The sequence below is a fragment of the Lepus europaeus genome, chromosome 1 (genome assembly GCF_033115175.1).
Source record: "Lepus europaeus isolate LE1 chromosome 1, mLepTim1.pri, whole genome shotgun sequence".
NCBI classification, from domain to species: domain Eukaryota; kingdom Metazoa; phylum Chordata; class Mammalia; order Lagomorpha; family Leporidae; genus Lepus; species Lepus europaeus.
In genome coordinates, this window is record NC_084827.1 from 132,982,595 (window position 1) to 133,002,241 (window position 19,647).

Consider the following 19,647-nt stretch of genomic DNA (forward strand, 5'->3'; position numbering starts at 1 on the left):
GAACTTTTTTTTTTTTTTTGACAGGCAGAGTTAGACAGTGAGAGAGAGAGAGACAGAGAGAAAGGTCTTTCTTCCATTGATTCACTCCCCAAATGGCTGTTATGGCCGGCATGTTGCACTGATCCGAAGCCAGGAGCCAGGTGCTTCCTCCTGGTCTCCCATGCAGGTGCAGGGCCCAAGCTCTTGGGCCACCCTCCACTGCCTTCCTGGGCCACAGCAGAGAGCTGGACTGGAAGAGAAGCAACCGGGACAGAATCCGGCGCCCCGACCAGAACTAGAACCCAGGGTGCCGGTGCCGCAGGCGGAGGATTAGCCCAGTGAGCCGCAGCGCCAGCCTCTCACTGAACTTCTTTAAGTTTCTCGGATGCTCTCATTGGCATCAGGATTTAATTTGTTTTGTTTTGCTTTTTTCTTTTGCACAACATTATTTAGCTTAGCTCTTATTCATTCTTAGGTCTCAGATCCCCTTAACAACACCTCCTAAGTCCACGTCTGGATTTCATGGTCTTTGTGTACACATGGTGGAAAACTGCAGGTGTCATATTTTAATAGGCATTAAAATAGCATTTGTTAGCACTTTCCAAATCTTATCCTGGTTCTACCTCGTTACTGGATGATGTCTGCTACTAGACAACAAGCTCTGTGAGCTCAGAGGCTATGTCAACATACTAAATGGTCAACACACATTTGTGAAATGAATGAATAATCCAACTATACTCTTCTAACAAATCTCCAGTGAAGTTCCTCATTTTCACTTGGATTGGTTACACTATAGCTGTATTTACATTCTTTTGTCAATGTGGAAATATTTCATGCTGGCATTGTCTTTTTTTATTATTATTATTTTATGGCTGCTACGGCCGGCGCGCTGCACCAATCTGAAGCCAGGAGCCAGGTGCCTCCTCCTGGTCTCCCATGTGGGTGCAGGGCCCAACCACTTGGGCCACCCTCCACTGCCTTCCCGGGCCACAGCAGAGAGCTGGACTGAAAGAGGAGCAACCAGGACTGGAACCCAGGGTGCCGGCGCCGCAGGCGGAGGATTAGCCAAGTGAGCCACGGTGCCGGCCGGCATTGTATGATTCTTTCTCCCTATCCCTACATCAGTCCCCCCCCCCCCCCCCAGTAGGGCTTTACCTATCATGACAGTGAAAAAATAAAATGAAGGTTCCTTGTTATTGAATTTAAACAATCTCCTGAAATAAAAGTCCAGGCAACAAATATACACCATGTTCACAGATTAAGCCTTCATGCATCAATCAAAAGATGCTTGAAAAACCATTCCGCTGTTTATTCTCCATGGATTAAAATGTTGATTTTGACAGTTTGTAGTCCAAAACACAGAAACCTCAAAGTTGGAAAAAAATGTTTTCTTTAAAGTAATGTCTGCACAAATATTGAATTATCTTAATTTGAGGAAAGATCTTCCCTATTGGTGACTTTTGTGATAATTCTGCCATAAGCTTAAAATTGAGAAGGCTTTCATAAACAGTCTAATTTTTTTTGAAGAGAACTTTTGAAGCGATGTTTTTGAGACAAGTGGCATAAATAAGATGATTTGAGTTGTTTTTCTCTGATAGAAGCCCTCCCAGTTTTTGCTGAATCACCAGTTATGTTCTTCTCTGCTTTTTCCTCTGTTGAAATGTGTTTATATATCTTACCAAAATAGAAACAATCACTGTAATCAGTTTTCTTGAAAAGGAAGGAAACATTGGCTGTCCCTTCACAAAAGGATGTTGGTTCATGGGAACAAGTACCAACATTAAGTACTAACCAAAATAAAAGAACACTCAAATACCCTTGTTAACAATTCTTTTTGGCAGAACATGTTTAAATTACTACAAAAAGTTCATACCTCTTGAGAAATAAAACAATAATTTTTGTTTCATACATGTAATTAATAGATGAATCTTATGAAATTTGTGAAGATTTGCCATCTTACACTTAAACATTTTTAAAATATTTTTTTATTTAAGAAGTAGAGAGAGAGAGAGCCCCCTTCTGCTGGTTTACTCTCCAAATGCCAGAGAGCAGAGGATTCAACCCAGGAATCCCATATGGGTGGCAGGGACCCGATTACTTGAGCCACCATCTGCTGCCTCTTAGGGCACAGATAGGCAGGAGCTGGACTTGAACTTACCTACTCTGATATAGGATGTAGGTGCCCTAGGCAGCATCTTAACTGCTATGCCAAATGCCCACCCCATACCTCTTTTAATAATGAGAAAAATAATGAACCATTTTAATTTCTAATTTCAAAAATACAGATTGCCTTTCAAATGGCTTTATCATCCATGCAAGCAACTGCCAACATAGGATATATTAATCTTATTTAGCATCTTCAAATCTTCCAAGATTGTTCTGATACCTGAGATCAGAACATTCAAACCTACAGAACCTAAACATCTTTGATCACTGCACGGATCCTGGAATGTATCTACCTCTAGAACCAGAGTTAAATAAGGGCAAGGGGAAAGGATGCTTGGTGAAGTACCAAGATCAGTTCCACGGGAAAAAATATAGAAAAAAGAAGTGATAATGGTGAAGAGGAAGAACATATGGCAGCTGCTAGTTTTGAGTTGGGTCCCAGGCTATCTTAAGACACTCAACCAAGTAAAGAGAGCCTGGATAGGTCCATCATTCATATTCCTGAGTTATCAGAGCAACTTGGCCAAGAAGCATAAGTCCCACGCACGTTCTGTGCTTATTACTCTGAGCTAGATGCCCTTTTATTTTCTCTCTTTTAAATTTTCACTTATTTATTTTCATCTTATTTGAAAGGCAGAGAGATAGTAGCAGACAGATAGATCTTCCATCTGTAAGTTCACTCACCAAATACTTGCAATATCCAGAGCTGAGCCAGGCTGAAGCTAGGAGCCTGAATCTCAGTCCAAGTCTCCTACATGGGTGGCAGGGACCCAAGTAGTTGAGACATTATCTGCTGTCTCCCTAGAGTGTGTGTCAGCAGGAGGCTGGACCAGAAGGGACCCACGCTACACACTCCAGGATGTGATGCGGGCATCCCAAGCACAACATAACTTCACCATGCACTGGCCCCCATGACCTTTTTTCTTACCTGTTGGACATGTCTGTCATGTGTACTCTTTGGTTGTTCTACTATTTTTTAAGCTTATTAAGGCAAGAAATAGTGTTTTATAAAAATGCATACCACAACTGAGCAGTGCCTAGAACAGAGCATTTGCAAAAAGGTTTTTAAACAAATGAATAAGTAAATTTTTACAATTCTCAAGGTTCAATGTAAATATATATAAAAAAGTCTCTTCAGGATAATTCAATCAATCTTATTTAGATAATGACTATATCCAATGTGTTATTTGATTAATGCTTCTATGTGCACAAATGTAAGAAAATGAAAATTCACCCAATAAAAATGCAAAACATCTTAATTAGAGTATGATATTCACAAGAACAATACTCAGCATTTTAAGTCTCTAGCTAGTTCTTCTTTCTTATCTTTGATAATCTTCATATTTGTCATTGGCATGGTCATACAATGTACTTATTCCACTGTACTAGTTCACCTTTAAGCAAACTATGGTGCATTCCCTATGATAATTTTCAATTACTGCTTCTCCAACAACCATCCTCACCATGTTTGCTTAAAAGCTGCTTTTAAACTTCACTGTCCAAGAAAGCATTTGTTAGTAATAAGAACAGTGTTACCTGGCATTAATTATTCCCAGATCATGACAAGAAATGATAGATTATTTAATTTTACAGCAAAATTTTGCAAATTTATCAAACTAAAACCTTAAAATACTTATATAAATTGTCCATGGTCATATGAAATTCAAAGCTGCAGTCAAGAATATAAAGGAATCCAGAGAGCTCTCAATGTGGAAGAATTAGATTTGGCATTGAAAGTTGATGGGACATTGGTACTATCAAAACCATAGTAATGCATGAAATCACTAAAGGACAATGCACTGAATGGGAAGGAAGGCCACCAAGTAAATCCTGGATGAGCAGAAGCATTTAAAGGTCAGGACTAAGAATCAGAAAAACTGGCTGGCGCCGCGGCTCACTAGGCTAATCCTCCGCCTTGCGGCCCCGGCACACCGGGTTCTAGTCCCAGTCGGGGCACCGGATTCTGTCCCGGTTGCCCCTCTTCCAGGCCAGCTCTCTGCTGTGGCCCGGGAGTGCAGTAGAGGATGGCCCAACTCCTTGGGCCCTGCACCCCATGGGAGACCAGGGGAAGCACCTGGCTCCTGCCATCGGATCAGCGCGGTGCGCCGGCCGCGGCGGCCATTGGAGGGTAAACCAATGGCAAAGGAAGACTTCTCTCTCTCTCTCTCACTGTCCACTCTGCCTGTCCAAAAAAAAAAAATCAGAAAAACTGAGAGAAACTGAAAAGTGCACATGAAACATAGAGGAATTTGTGTAAAAGTAAAACACAAATTATTTTGAGCACATAATACATGATACCTATGATAATAAGTGAGTCTGCCATTGGTTTATGAATTTATTATAATATATTTTGTCAATAATATTTATTGCTGCTTTATTTAGCCTCATATTTTTCTAGTGTACCGTATCTTTTATGTCATCCAGGTTTGGGTAGGTACACCCTATAATGTTCACATGATAACAAAATGACTTAACAACTCATTTCTCAGGAAGCATCCTTGTTGTTAACTAACACATGATTATACCCATGTTATTAAGAGACACAAAACTATATATGGTGGTGCTGGTGCCGTAGTGTACTAGGTTAATCCTCCGCCTATGGCGCCGGCATCCCATATGGGCATCAGTTCTAGTCCCAGTTGCTCCTCTTCCAGTCCAGCTCTCTGCTGTGGCCCAGGAAGGCAGTGGAGGATGGCCCAAGTGCTTGGGCCCTGCATCCACATGGGAGACCAGGAGGAGGCACCTGGCTCTTGGCTTCTGATCAACGCAGCTCCAGCCATTGTGGCCATTTGGGGAGTGAACCAACGGAAGGAAGACCTTTCTCTCTGTCTCTCTCTCTCTCACTGTCTGTAATTCTACCTGTCAAATAAATAAATAAAAATCTTTTTTAAAAAGCTATATATGCTTATGGGAACATTTCAATATTGAAGTCCAGTCAGTGCCACTTTACATAGCTCTTGTTGCTAATTATTCTTTTATATTTCTTAAAGCAGGATCTCTCATGAATGCATGCTAAGTTAGATTCAGGTCCTGTCTCTATCTGAAACAAATAAATTGCATTCCTATTTAAATATTTTAACTCAGGTGATTCAATCATTCTAACCAGTCTTGATCATAATCGTTTAGTTTATGTTTTATTAGAATGTTATCTATTTTACTTTTATCTTTTACAATATAATCTAATTGCTTTAAAATTTCCAAGAATAAAAATTTTCTTACCAGCGTAAATCTATAGTGCTTTATTTTAGTTCAGACCAGACCTTGTGTTTCAAAATGAGCAATTCTCAAAAGCCATGATTGTTTCTCCCACATCGCTGAACTAAAAATAAAGAAAAACCTCAACAAGACAGCTTTTTTTTTTTTTTTTTTTTTTGAGAGGCAGAGGCAGATAGGCAGATAACAGAAAGAGAGCTCCCATTCACTGATTCCCTGGCCACATACGTGAAACAGCCCTGGACCAGGGGCTGAGAGATCCACCCAGGTCTCTCATATGAGTGACAGGAATGCATGCCTCTTCCCAGGGTCTGCGTTAACAGAGAGCTGGAGTCGTTAGTGGAGCCATGTATTGAAAATGAGCCCCTATACAGTGCCTAGGATGCAAATGCTGGACACCTTCCGGTTGTAGGAAAATGCTTTACAGTTTATTTTCAGAAAGCGTGACCAGCCTCCCTCCGGCCATAACATAGACTTCCAGCTGCACGTACTGTTTTAAAGCAAAGTGGAACTCTACCAAGTCTTAACACTGGTAGCAACTCTTCCCTTACATGGTTACTGCCTCGGTCTCAGCTAATCCCCTTCCCTCTCCAGTTTGTCCAGAAGCTGATCTAGGCATGCAGTCACCCATCTCACCTCTGGGAAGACTGTGATTTCCAAAGTACTCAGCCAATGAGGAACCGGTGGAAGGGACCTGTGCACTAGGAGATAACAGAGTGCTTGGTGCCCGACTCAGGGGTGCCTGCCTCCAGACACCTGCTTCTCCCTGCCTTCATATCTCTGAGTCCATTCTTCAGTGGGTAGGTGGTCTCAGGTGGGCTTATTTCCACCCCAGGTCTAAGTCTCCCAGCCTCCTTCACTTAACTAAGTTTCATTGCTCCACTTTTATGCTTTCAAATCCACTTCTAACTAAAATTAGCTCACTGTATTGGGAGAGTGGTACAGCTAGCCTACGGAGTCCCTGAACGCAAGATTCATGGGGTTGTTTATCTTCCCTGTAGATGACATCTTGATGCTTGGTTTTGTCTTGAGAGATTTCTCTTCCAGGAACCCCAGACTCCAAGCAAAAGATAACCACCACCTGAATGTAGCCTCCAGACTGGACCCCACTTTGCCTTTATGGAAGTTTACTAAAGGACATGATGTTGCTGATCCAGGGAGGGCCATGAGCGCCAAAGACCAACCAGGAGCTTGAGCATGAGCTGAACGCATACTTGTCAGCCCCAAACTCAGTCTATAAGAACCTTGATCCCTAACCCACCGGGAGCCTGGGAATGAAGCAATAGCTATCTAGTTCCTTGTTCTATGCTTGCAGTAATCACCTACTTCGTTTCAGCACCCTGGTGTCACTAATTGGCGCTTTTTTTTTTTAGATTTATTTATTTATTTGAAAGAGTTACACACACACACACACACACAGAGAGAGAGAGGTCTTCCATCCACTGGTTCACTCCCCCATTGCTCACAATGGCTGGAGCTGCACCCATCCGAAGCCAGGAGCCAGGAGTCAGGAGCTTATTCCAGGTCTCCCACACAGGTGCAGAGGCCCAAGGATTTGGACCATCTTCTACTGCTTTCCCAGGCCATAGCAGAGAGCTGGATTGGAAGTGGAATAGCAGGGACTCAAACCGGCGCCCATATGGGATGCTGGCACTGCAGATGGCAGCTTTACCTGCTAAACCACAGCGCTGGCCCCACTATTTGGCTTTACTACATGTAGATGACTACACCGAGTTTTAGGGGTTACACAGCAATTTCTCCAACCAGTTTTGTGGGTGTTCCAAAACAGTATCAAACCCCCAGTATGGGACACAGACACCTTAACTAGTGTCCTAACCACTAGGCCAAATGCTTACTCCTAAGCAGCATTTAAAAAGTCTAGCATGAGATATTCTCTCTACTTAAAAATAAAAAACAGTGTATGCCAAATAAAAAAGGAAGAAACCATATTGTTATAATATTTTACTGTTCACATTTTATATTAATTCTGACTAGATATCTGCTAATTATTTTATCAATATTTATTAAATTATTTCTTTATTGACATATGTTATTGTTTAATGGAATTTTCTGTAAATTAGACATCCATGACTTTTCTTTCTATTTCAGAGCACTTGCCTCTCTATGACCTCTCCGACTTTGCAGTCTGTATAATCTACACTAATTCAGTTCATCTTTTCTGGAAGGATATGATGCTTACAATTCTCCAAGTCAGGCCACAAACTTAACTTACAAATATATTGAGGACTCATAAGGGCATGCCAAAAAGTTCATGGACAAAGTAAAATTAATTTACTTTGCTGTGAAAAACATTTCAAAACACATGCATAGCTTTTTCCATGATGTGCATTTTCCATGAACTTTTTGAAGGCCACTTGCACCTAGCCACGCACTGTGGTACTGTGATAAACTAGAAAGAGACTCTGCCTTCTCTCCTCCCTCAGAGGCCTCAGCTCCACCTGGGAGCAATCAGCAAGTTCTTTTCCTTTCGGACAGCAGGCATCATCACGCAGGTGTGTGCAATGTCCCCACCAAGTTGTGACAGGTGCCCCTCTCACCAGCATGTCCTTTGCTTTCCACTCGTAAAGCCATCTTGTTTCATGCAAAATCCGTTTCTCTAATTCGATCCTTCACCCAGTGAAAGCTTCTCCAGAGCAGTGTGTACTTCTGGACGGCACTGGAGAGTCAGTGCAGCAGCAACAGGGTTGTGGGGGGAGTTTATTTTCCCCAACTTTATAGTTATCCGAACATTGGATTTTAATGCTACATTCAAGTTGCCCCACATTGAAAAACACTTAAATCAAGAGTTTCACTGAATAGTTCTTTAATACTGGGAAAGGAAGTGCTCAAAGCACAAAATTGTGAACTGCGGAAAATTTCCAAGGAGGAAGTAATTTATAGCAGAGGAAACAGGTGGTGGGCCGTGCATGGGGCTGAGTGAGAAGCAGGTGAGCCGCAGGGCCGTAAGTTCTTGTCGAGCTCCAGGCACCAGTGATGTGGGAGGAGTGGCCCAGAGAACTCTCCCTGATAATGAAGGAGAATCAGATGAGGGGCTCTCTCCTTCCTGATTATTTTACTTTTAACAAAATATAACAAATAGAAGGCAGATTTCCCAGATACCCCAGATGATCAACTGCCGAAGAAAATCTGACATCTTCAAATTAGCATGGATTATCTCTCAAGTACTCTGCATGCATAATTTAAACTATCAGCCAAACAGGACGTGACAGGTGAGAAGAAAGAAAAATAAACCCCCAGAACCTTTGCCAAAAGATTAGTACCTGATTAAAAAAAAATCTTTCTAAAGAATGCCAACAACCCAGATTTGAAGGTTGGTCTTGTCAACTTCTTAAATCTTTGATTGTTTTATTTTTACTTTTATTTTTATTTGACAGTGAGAGAGAGAGACAGAGAGAAAGGTCTTCCTTACTTTGGTTCACTCCACAAATGGCCGCAACGGCCGGCTCTGTGCCGATCTGAAGCCAGGAGCCAGGTGCTTCCTCCTGGTCTCCCATGAGGGTGCAGGGCCAGAGCACTTGGGCCATCCTCCACTGCCTTCACGGGCCACAGCAGAGAGCTGTATTGGAAGAGGAGCAGCCAGGACTAGAACCTGGCGTCCATAAGGGATGCCGGCGCCGCAGGCAGAGGATTAATCAAGTGAGCCAAGGTGTCAAAAAAAGATGTGGTGAATAGATAAGGGCGATTCAAAATCAGCATTTCCATAGCTGTTTATGAAATACTTCAAAGAGCTTGAAAGACAAAACAATGTTAAGCCTCCTAAATGTTTGGGTGTGCTATTAATTCATGTTTTAAAGAAGATGACTTATTTAGCAAATGTATACATCAGTCCAGCCACTATGAGTAACTTCAAATAGTGGAGTCCAAGCCAATAGGTTTTAGTGATGTGTGTTTGCCCACTCTACTAATTTAGCATTTGAAGCTAAATTTAAAAGCAAAGCTCTATTACTCTTAATATGAGGCTTCATTAGTTATTAATTAAGGATTTATGCATTGTTCCACATTAAACACATATCACAATGCATTTTAAGACCAAAAGAAAACTTTAATATACCATAAATCATGCCAAAACTCCCTGGCCAATTAGCAGGGTACTCCCTGTTCCAAAACCTTCAAGCAGAGGGGAGTTAGTCATCTGTTAGGGGGCATCCAAGGCGCTCTCTGCTTGGGAGGCAGAGCTCTCTATACCTGTGGATCCTAGCCCTGGCTGGCAGCCCAATGAGAAATAATGGGGAAGCTCTTGAAATCCACAGATAGAAAAAAATACCTCCCGACCTGTAGAGTTCTAGAGACGAGCAGACTGAAAACATGGGCGAGACTCTACACAAAACTTGATGACCGAGCAGATAGTATGTTTTGCTGATGTTTTCCAAACCTAAGCTAAAGCATTACTCCCCAATTAAGAATTAATGGGCTGGGGCAGGTGTTGTGCTGCAGCAAGTTGAGCCGCCGCTTGGGACGCCTGCATCCCCTATCAGAGTGCTGATTTGCATGCCGGCTATTTGGCTTCAGATGGTTTCCTGCTAATGCGTCTTGGGAGACAGCAGATGATGGTTCAGGTGCTTGGGCCAGTACACTCACATGGGAGCCCCAAATGGAGTTCAGGCTCCTGATCTGGGCCTGGCTCAGCCCGCCATTGTTAAGGGGATTTGGGGAGTGAACCAACAGATTGGATTGGGTTCTCTGTCTCTCCTCCTCCCTCTGTCACTCCTCCTTTCAAGTAGATAAAAATAATAAACATTAAAAAAAGAATTAATGTGCTAACAAAAGCCTAAATTTATAAAATCATTGTTGAACTCAGCTTCCTAAGTAAAATCCCGAGCTCTTTGACTTTTCTAGTTGTTAAGGACAGCATTAGGTGGGATAGTATCACTATCTGATGTGAACATGATCACAATTTTATATGTGATAGGCATAAAGCCAAGAGATAAGGAATTTTCCCTACACCATATAACAAACAAATGAGTTTTTAATAGAATCCAGTTATCTTCATCCAGTAAACTCTATTACTTGACTATCTTGATCATGGTTTTTGATTGTTTACATGTCTTCTTCTGTTTGATTTTTCCAACTTATAATGGAGGTACTGCTGTCGTTTTCCCTCGACATTGGAAGGAATGAAACACAGAGTGACTATATAACATCCCCAATATAGTAAATATTGAGACAGAAGTTAAATTCGGTCCAACTCCACAGCCTTAACCACTATATCCTCATCCTTTATTTCTCCACTAACTTTTCTATTGTAAGAGTTTGTAGGTATTTTGTCTATCAGATACCATAAAAGGAAAAAAATGAAACTACTAGGGTGCCTTTTTGTCAACCAATCTATACCAGAATCTGCCCAAAGAAGGCACTTTCTACTACCCACAATTCCTGTCATCACTCATGGCCTCCTGGTTCAGGCCTCAGTGCTTTGAGACTTCCAAAGTCTACCTTTTAGGAAGGTATTGGGAAATATATTAGTTGTGTTCAGGCATTCTCCCATATATACAACAATCTGTCTCATAGAAATGCATTTCAACCACCCATATGTGCTTAAATTCCCTCTATGATATGGTCTGAAAATTTAAAATTTCCCGTGGTAGCTCATGCTATCTTTGCTCAGCTTTAAATTCAAGAAATTTCTTCCTTCCATCGAGATTTATCTGTCCAGAGTTTCCTTCTAGTATCCCTAGTTATAACTTCTAGATCAAATCTGGTTTTTGCTATTTGGAACACTTAATAATAGAATCTGTCTCCAGAAAAAAAACTGTAGACGTGCCTGGAAGATTCCATAAAGGTCCCCTAAGTTCTTTGAATGGTCTATGGATCTTAGATTTGTAAACCTTTCTAATAACAAATGATCAAATGCTGTAAGGCAAGTGTTTTTCCCCTATGTATTTATGTACTGTGGCCAAGTACAAGGACTTCTGTTCTTTCTCCTCACTGGATTCCATCTGTTTAAGTTTTGGCCATTCACTTCAGCCCGTGGAGATCTTTCTAAATCCAAAATCTAAGGTCTGATTATTTACTGTCCCTTCTTCAAATCATGTTTAGTCTTCATCAGCACGCACCAACATCTTCACAATAGCCACTGGCAAAGTTATAGTCTTGGAAACAGCTGAAAATAGAACTCTGCAGATAGCAGCTAGCAACCTACCTTCCAATGGGTATCACTCAGAGTAGGAGGGATGTACCCACCACATTTTTCCCAGAGATATTATACTGGGACTAAAGTCCATGAATATACAAATAAGTATTTAACAAATAAATGTGAGCACACACGGCTGACTTTATCTACCAAAGATCTGCTTTTGTTCTGACTTTTATTATGTTGGGAGTTAGTTCAGGAGTTGGACTCAGAAAATGTGAAAACACATGAGAGCCACATGATTGAGGGTCTAAGTACTGATTGCAAAATTTCCTTTTACAGTTTAGCATCTGACCTTAGGGAACCCGCATATTTTCTCAGGCCTAAAGACCCAAACAATTCTGGCCCTCCCAAGTGAACAAAGTGGCCATCCACTGACTGTCTCTTTGGCTTGAAGGGTTCTCATGGGCATTAGCTTAAATGCCATGCTTGGTATTATGTTTTGTTCCTTTTAAAATTGGTTTGATTTACTTTTTTAAAAATAAACTTTTTCATGATGCAAGGATAGCATGAAAATCTTGTGGAAAATGGAATTTAAAGATAATACTTCTAGTGTTCAGAAGTTTTGCAAACAAGTTCACATTGCTCCTGTTCATCACTTTGTAGCTTTTGCAAATGTGTTAGATGCCTTCTAGTTTGCCATTTCAGAACTAAGAGTTTTCATGAAGTCAGTAGTGTAGAGTAGAAAGAAAATAGGTCTGTCCAAAGACCCCACTCTGCTATTAACTACTCGAGTAATCATGAACAGTTGAACTATCCTCTCTGGGCCTCCTTTTTCTCAATAAAAAGCAGAAAGGAAGGAGAGCTGGTTTTCTCTCTGTCTAAGGTTTCCTCCAATTTTCAAAAATCTGTTATTGTAATTTGTCAAATAAGAAGAATATATTAAACCATCAACAACATTTGAATTCCTCACTGTGCCTTCAAAGTGCAGGACCTAAAGTATTATTGTAACACACAAAGGTTGTCATAACCTAATTCACTCTGTTAGTCATGCATAGTAGATCACAGGATACATTATCTCTAACCCTGAATGTGTGTGGATCCCAAACTTGGCTACACATTAGAAACTCCAAGGGAATTTTAAAAACTGCTTTTGCCTAGATCTTGCCTCAGATGTTCTGATTTAATTAGTAAGGGGTGAGGCCATATGGACTAGCAAGCAACTTTATAAGTCACCAGGGTCTGCACCCCCAAGTTTATTGTAACTCAATTCACAATAGCTAAGACATGAAATCAACCTAAATGCCTGTCAACTGAAGACTGGATAAAGAAATTATGGGGCAGGGAGAGGTGGGAGGAGGTTGGCACTGTGGCATAGCAGGGAAAGCTGCCACCTGCAAAGCTGGCATTTGATATGGGCACCAATTCGAGTCCTGGCTGCTCCACTTCCGATCCAACTCTCTGCTATGGCCTGGGAAAGCAGTGGAAGATGGCCCAAGTCATTAGGACCCTGAACCCCCATGAGAAACCCAGAAGAAGCTCCTGGCTCCTGGCTTTGGATCAGTGCAGCTTCAGCCATTGTGGCCATCTGGGGAGTGAATGAGTGGATGAAAGACCTCTCTTTCTCTCTCTCTGCCTCTGCCTCTCTGTAACTCTGCCTTTCAAATAAATAAATAAATCTTTTTTTTTTAAAGAGCTTGTAGGGGTGGAAGGCACAAATTAAATAAGACCCTCAAACTATATCTTTTTTAAAAATTATGGGATATGTACTATGGAATACTACACAGAGGTAAAAAAAAAAATCCAGTCATTTGTAACAAAATGAATGAATCTGGAAAACATGATACTTAGTGAAATAAGCCAGTCCCAAAGGGCCAAATACCATATGTTCTCCCTGATCTGTGATAACTAATAGAGCACCTAAAAGGAAACCTGTAGAAGTGAAATTGGCAGTTCAAGAAGCAATAACTTGGCCGGTGCCGTGGTTCAATAGGCTAATCCTCTGCCTGCGGTGCCGGCACACCGGGTTCTAGTCTCGGTCGGGGCGCCGGATTCTGTCCCGGTTGCCCCACTTCCAAGCCAGCTCTCTGCTGTGGCCCGAGAGTGCAGTGGAGGATGGCCCAAGTGCTTGGGCCCTGCACCCCATGGGAGACCAAGATGAACACCTGGCCAGTGCACCGGCGGCGGTGGCCATTGGAGGGTGAACCAACGGCAAAAGGAAGACCTTTCTCTCTCTCTCTCTCTCTCTCTCTCTCTCTCACTGTCCACTCTGCCTGTCAAAAAAAAAAAAAAAAAAAAAGAAGCAATAACTTGAACAGCCCTTGTCTTAACTGTTGAGGAACAGTTTTTTTTTTCTTCATAATATTTGTTGAGCTTTTTACTTAACATAGAGTTAATCATATGTGTATAAAGTCAACTGAAAATAGTCTCAATAAAAAATAAGAGTGGGAATAAGGGAGGGAGGAGGAAGTCTATAACTGTAAAGCTGTATAGTTCTGCATACATTCCTACAGACTTACTTCTAAGGGTTCATTTTAAAAACTTGCTATGGGACCCTAAATCCCATTAAGTTGGGTGGTAAAAAATGTCATCTTAAGTGTTAAAATGATCATATTAAGTGTGAAAGTGAGCATATAGATAGAATTAAGTGTTAAAGTGATCATATAAGTAGGATCAAGTGTCTGACAATAATAATAGATAGAATTAAAAAGGAGAGAATGTCCAACATGGGAAGCAATCCGCACAGCAGACTCATAGAATGACAATTGCTTTAAGTAACACTTTGACCTCAGAATCAGCTTTTAAAGCTTCCAGGTCTGGCTGATAAGCCCTTGAGAGCATTTCAGGCATGGAAAGCCAAGACACTGTCACAAAAAATGTTCTACATGAAGGATCTCAGTGAATGAGACCCCAGCAAAAAGAAGTGGCCATCAAAGAAGGAGATACTTTTCTCTGAAGGGAGGAGAGACCTTCTACTTTGCTTATGGACTTATCTAAATACTGAAGGAGTTTGTGGATTCAAAAAGCTTCCATAGCCTAGGCAACTCATGCAAAGAGCCTTGGGTATTCACTGACGTCATACATAAGAGTGTTAATTGTTAAATTAACAACAGGAGTCACTGTGCACTAACTTCCCATGCAGGACGTCTGCCCTCAATGAGTTTTATTATGAGAGTTAACTGTAAAGTTTGTTCTCAGTTTTTTGTGTCTGTGCATGTGTGCGTAAATTGTTGAAATCTTTACTTAGTATAAAGTTGGTTTTCTGTGTATAAAGTTAATTGAAAATGAATCTTAATGGAGAATGGTACCGGGAATGGAAGAGGGAGGAAGAGGAAGAGGGGGTGTGAGTGGGAGGGTGGGTATGGGGGGAAGAATCAATATATTCCTAAAGTTGTACTTATGAAATTTGTTTTCTTTAAATAAAAGGTTTTTCTGGGAGGAAAAAAAAAAGAACTTCACCAGGTGTGAACAGCTGCTCAAATTCCTATTTCTCAATTCAGACTGAATACATGAATCATCTGGTGATTCTTCAAACCTGCCAATGTGCAGCCCCTCCTCTGATTTCACTGGCTGTGGGATCTGAGCATTGATGTTTTAGAACTTCCCAGTGATGTGCATTCAGAGTTGAGAACCACTCCTCTAATCCCTTCATCATAAATTCTATCTAATTGATCATCCTGACCTCCTATTCCATCCTCATCAAATGAAAAACCTTGAACCTTATTACAAGGTACAGTTTGGTACAGCTATCTCCCTTATAACAACCTTTTGTCAACTTCCTGCTTTTTTCCTAGGTACATAACCTTCTTATCTTTTCCATTAACCAATGTTCCCAGTTCTATAACCCTACTGGTCTTTTCATCTCTCAAATACATCTTTTTAGATTGTAGGCCAGTGTTTTATACTACCTTCCCTCTACTCCATTTATCTACACTCTATAGTACTTTGAATGCCTTTTTCCTACTGTTCCAAACTGCTTTTGTGTTCTGGATTATTCTCACCAATTTCCTCTATGATTCCAACCAACAACTATTAAAGGAAATCGAAAAGAGGTATCAAACTGGGGGAAAAAATGCCCATCATTCCCAAAAAGTAACTAAATGCTGGTCTGTATATCAGGGGATCTGGAAAAATGCACACACACACACACAGAGAGAGAGAGAGAGAAATGTGAAATATTTATAAAACCATGATGCCTTCTTTCATGTAAATTGTGTTATAATTATATCCATGTTTCTCAAGAAACACAAGGATCAATCTACAGCAAGTACAAAGGTAAGAGCTATGTATTATCAAAGGAAGTAAAGAATTACCAAGGAAGATGAAAGCAAATATTAGAACTTTAGTATCAATAAATGAAAACTAAGGAGAGTCATTTTTAAAGGGAAGTAAAGTCAAATTGTTGTCTCAAATGAGGATTGTAGAAAATGAGAAAATATTCTAGAAAAAAAGTAAAAGCATTACATAATAATTATAAAACAAAATCTCAAGGAGGTTACACAAAATAAAAACAAATGTTTACTGAAGGCTTAGGTAAATTAAGCCATTGATTCTGATATAATGGATTTTGCAGAATATAAGCAAAAATTGTAACATCTAGGGAGGATTTTACAAGTTTTAAAACCTTTTCACATGTATGTTCTTAAAGTTTTATAAAAACTCAGCAGTTAGAAGTGTTCTGAGTATTTTATGAACATTTTAAGGTCAGTGTTGGAAAGGTGGTCATCATCTTCTTCCATAAAATGTCCTTTTAGATACTCTCTGAACTGTAATATTCTCCTTGCTAGACCTTAACTCTAGGGGCATTTAAATCCTTATGACCTGAGGTGGATTTACCGTGAATCTAATGATGCTTTGAGTTTTAACTCCTTTATAACAAGGGTTCTTTCCAAAGCCCTAAGAAGAGCCCCAGTAATGAGTACCCACTGTTACATGTTTTTCTCAAATAGCAAAAATAAATTATCACAGTTTCTTATGTTTATTTTTTCACTTGCAGTATTTCTTTTTGTCCATTGTCTGTATTGGAAATATTGTATTATCTTTTTGAAAGATGGAATATAGATTCCCTCCTGTTTGTGACCGTTGTTACTAAGTCATAGTGTCCTGCTAACCATTGCAAAGCTGTTCATGGCCCTCCTCACTCTCTTGCCACCCTCCTCCTCCATCAGCACTGGGTCTTGGAGTTTTAACTGTTCCTGGTTCTCTCCTTAGCCATGTTCCTCATTCACTTCCTAGAGAATGTTTTTCCAAGAAAGACATGAATTATCGGGTAGAACTTTATGTTTATTCCTTTATTCTCCCTTTTTGAATTTTTATCTTATTTTAAAATTACAAATAATAATTGTGCATATGTATGGAGTCCAAGGTGAAGTTTCAATGCATGACCACTGCTCAAATTTGCATAATTAGTATACCACCTCAAACATTTATCATTTCTTTGTGGTGAACCATTACTTTCTAAATGTTCTTTCACTCAGCCTTAGAGAAGTGGAATAAATCAACTTCAGTGTTGGATCCTCCCATTCCAGTTCCCCTTTCATCTCCTGCTCCTCTCAACCTTTCTCATGGCCATTGTGCACACTCAGCACTTACAGTTCTTACAGTCTCATTTAGTGGTTTTTATCTTCTAAATTTCCTTGTCTTTAACCATAAAGAAAAATAAAGCAAATACTCAGAATTCCTTTTATCCTAAGTTGTTTTGGCACAAATGCTGCAGAAGGAAGGGAGGGAAGAAGACTTGTGGAAACTGTATTTGGGCCAACATTGAGAGTGTCCAGTGCCTTCCCCTCAACCATAGAAGTTGCCAAAATAGACACTGGGAAATGTACGAAAGAAAAAAAATATGGAGAAACACAGTTTTTCCTTCCACAAAATGTGGCTTAGCACACCTGGAGTTCTGAAGTCAGCCTGAGGTGGACAGCACGGGTCATCTGGGGCTATGCGTCATCCAGAGGTCTCAATTTACAGATGCACATGCCACAGAACCTGGGTCAGACATGTTACTTAGTACTGACGTCTGTTCAGCCATGCATGAAGATTTGACTGTATTCACTTGACACTAACCACCCTAATAAGAAAGAAGACATTTTATTTTACAAAGATCTCAGTAATGTAGGCTTAAGCTGAAAGAATTATAGTATTTAGAAGTTTGTCTAGATGGTATGATGAGAGCAGATTACCTCAGTCACTGAGTATTTTTGTTTTCAAGATTTTTCTGCATTAATTAAGTCTAAAGGGTGATTCTGGAAACTGTTTAAAATCTGTCAAATTACTGTGGCCTCTTAATTTTCATCATAGAAAAAAACTTCAAACAGTTTAAACCAGATTTTTTAAAAAGAAGCATTTTGAGAGTCTGGGCAGGATCAGCATTGCAGTTGAATAGAAACACACAAAATCTGCCAAGAAAAAAAGATGAAGTGATTTGAACTTTGCCTTGGATTTCAGTCTAGGGATTTGCAGTTCCTTAATGTTGCATATTTTGTTCAACGTACAAAACCCCACAATGTTTATGGAACAGCCCAAGAGAGTCAACTTCTTCTCGCTAAATATTCTGATAAAATATTAATGCTGTGCCCAAACTGAATATTTTCTCTTATTCAGAAACAAACTATGCTGATTTCCTGGGTGAAAGAGATTTAATAATTAAAGTAAATTAAATTATGAGCAAACACATAGCCCAAGATATTTCTACACATGTCATTTGCTAGCTCCCCTGTACTAACTTGAACACCTAAATGCTAGGGATTAAAATATAATAGCATACAAATATCAACCAAATCCTGTGAATTCCCAACAATTCTACCATTTTTTAACAACAGAAACTGTTTAGTTGAACAATCATACCTTGGATTTTTCTTACCCTTCAATATTGTAGAGTGCACATTCACTGGAAATGCTGAGTCACGGTATGTATGCAGTCTCATGTTTAGCATTACCTAATGCAGGAAGCTCAATGATGGTAAGCTACATAATGACCAGCGTGGAATTTAGTCTGCTACTAACATTGGAAATCTTCCACTTGATACTTCGGCTGAGTTCTACATGCCTACATTGCCTCTGGCATGAGGAAACAATTGACCTCACAAAAATACAGGTCAGATTCCTTACCATATTAGACTAGGGTTTACAGAATAACAAAAAGGCTGTGGGAGAGAGCCAAAATACCCAAGCCGAAGACAATAGCTGATATGACAACACTTTTCTCAAAGGATTGGAACCATTCCTTAGAGTTCATTTCAATGGAAATGGACTCACATTCAGCAGTTACCAATTTCATTCAGGGCATATGCAGAGTGAAAAAGCTTTTTAGCCCAAATATGGAACACAGAAAAGTTGGACAAACTAACCTTCTTCATAGGAGTAGCCATAGTAGTCATCTATCAAATCTCAAGGGATATCTCAGCACACTGGCACTCAAATTAGCTTTGTTCAAAGGATTAAAAGCTTCATTATTCTGTGTGTGTTTTTCTATTTTTGTTTTTTACCTACTGTATCTTTCTCTCCTTTTACTTATATTACGCCTGCTGTTCTTGGCAGGTAGTAAGGTTTTGTGTTTGTTTTAAAGATTCACTTATTTGGCCGGCGCCGTGGCTTAACAGGCTAATCCTCTGCCTTGCGGCGCCGGCACACCGGGTTCTAGTCCCAGTCGGGGCGCCGGATTCTATCCCGGCTGGCCCTCTTCCAGACCAGCTCTCTGCTATGGCCAGGGAGTGCAGTGGAGGATGGCCCAAGTGCTTGGGCCCTGCACCCGCATGGGAGACCAGGAGAAGCACCTGGCTCCTGCCTTCGGATCAGCGAGACATGCCGGCCGCAGCGGCCATTGGAGAGTGAACAAACGGCAAAAAGGAAGACCTTTCTCTCTGTCTCTCTCTCACTATCCACTCTGCCTGTCAAAAAAAAAAAAAAAAAGATTCACTTATTTATTTGAAAGTCAAAGTCACACAGAGAGAAGAGAGGCAGAGAGAGAGAGAGAGGTCTTCTATCCACTGGTTCACTCCCCAACTGGCTGCAATGGCTGGAATTGTGCTGATCCAAAGCCAAGAGCCAGGAGCTTCTTCCAGGTCTCCCAAGTGGGTTCAGGGGCCCAAGGACTTGGGCCATCTTCTACTGCTTTCCCAGGCCAAAGCAGAAAGCTAGATCAGAAGTAGAGCAGCCAGGACTTGAACCAGCCCATCTGGGATGCTGGCACTGCAGGTGGC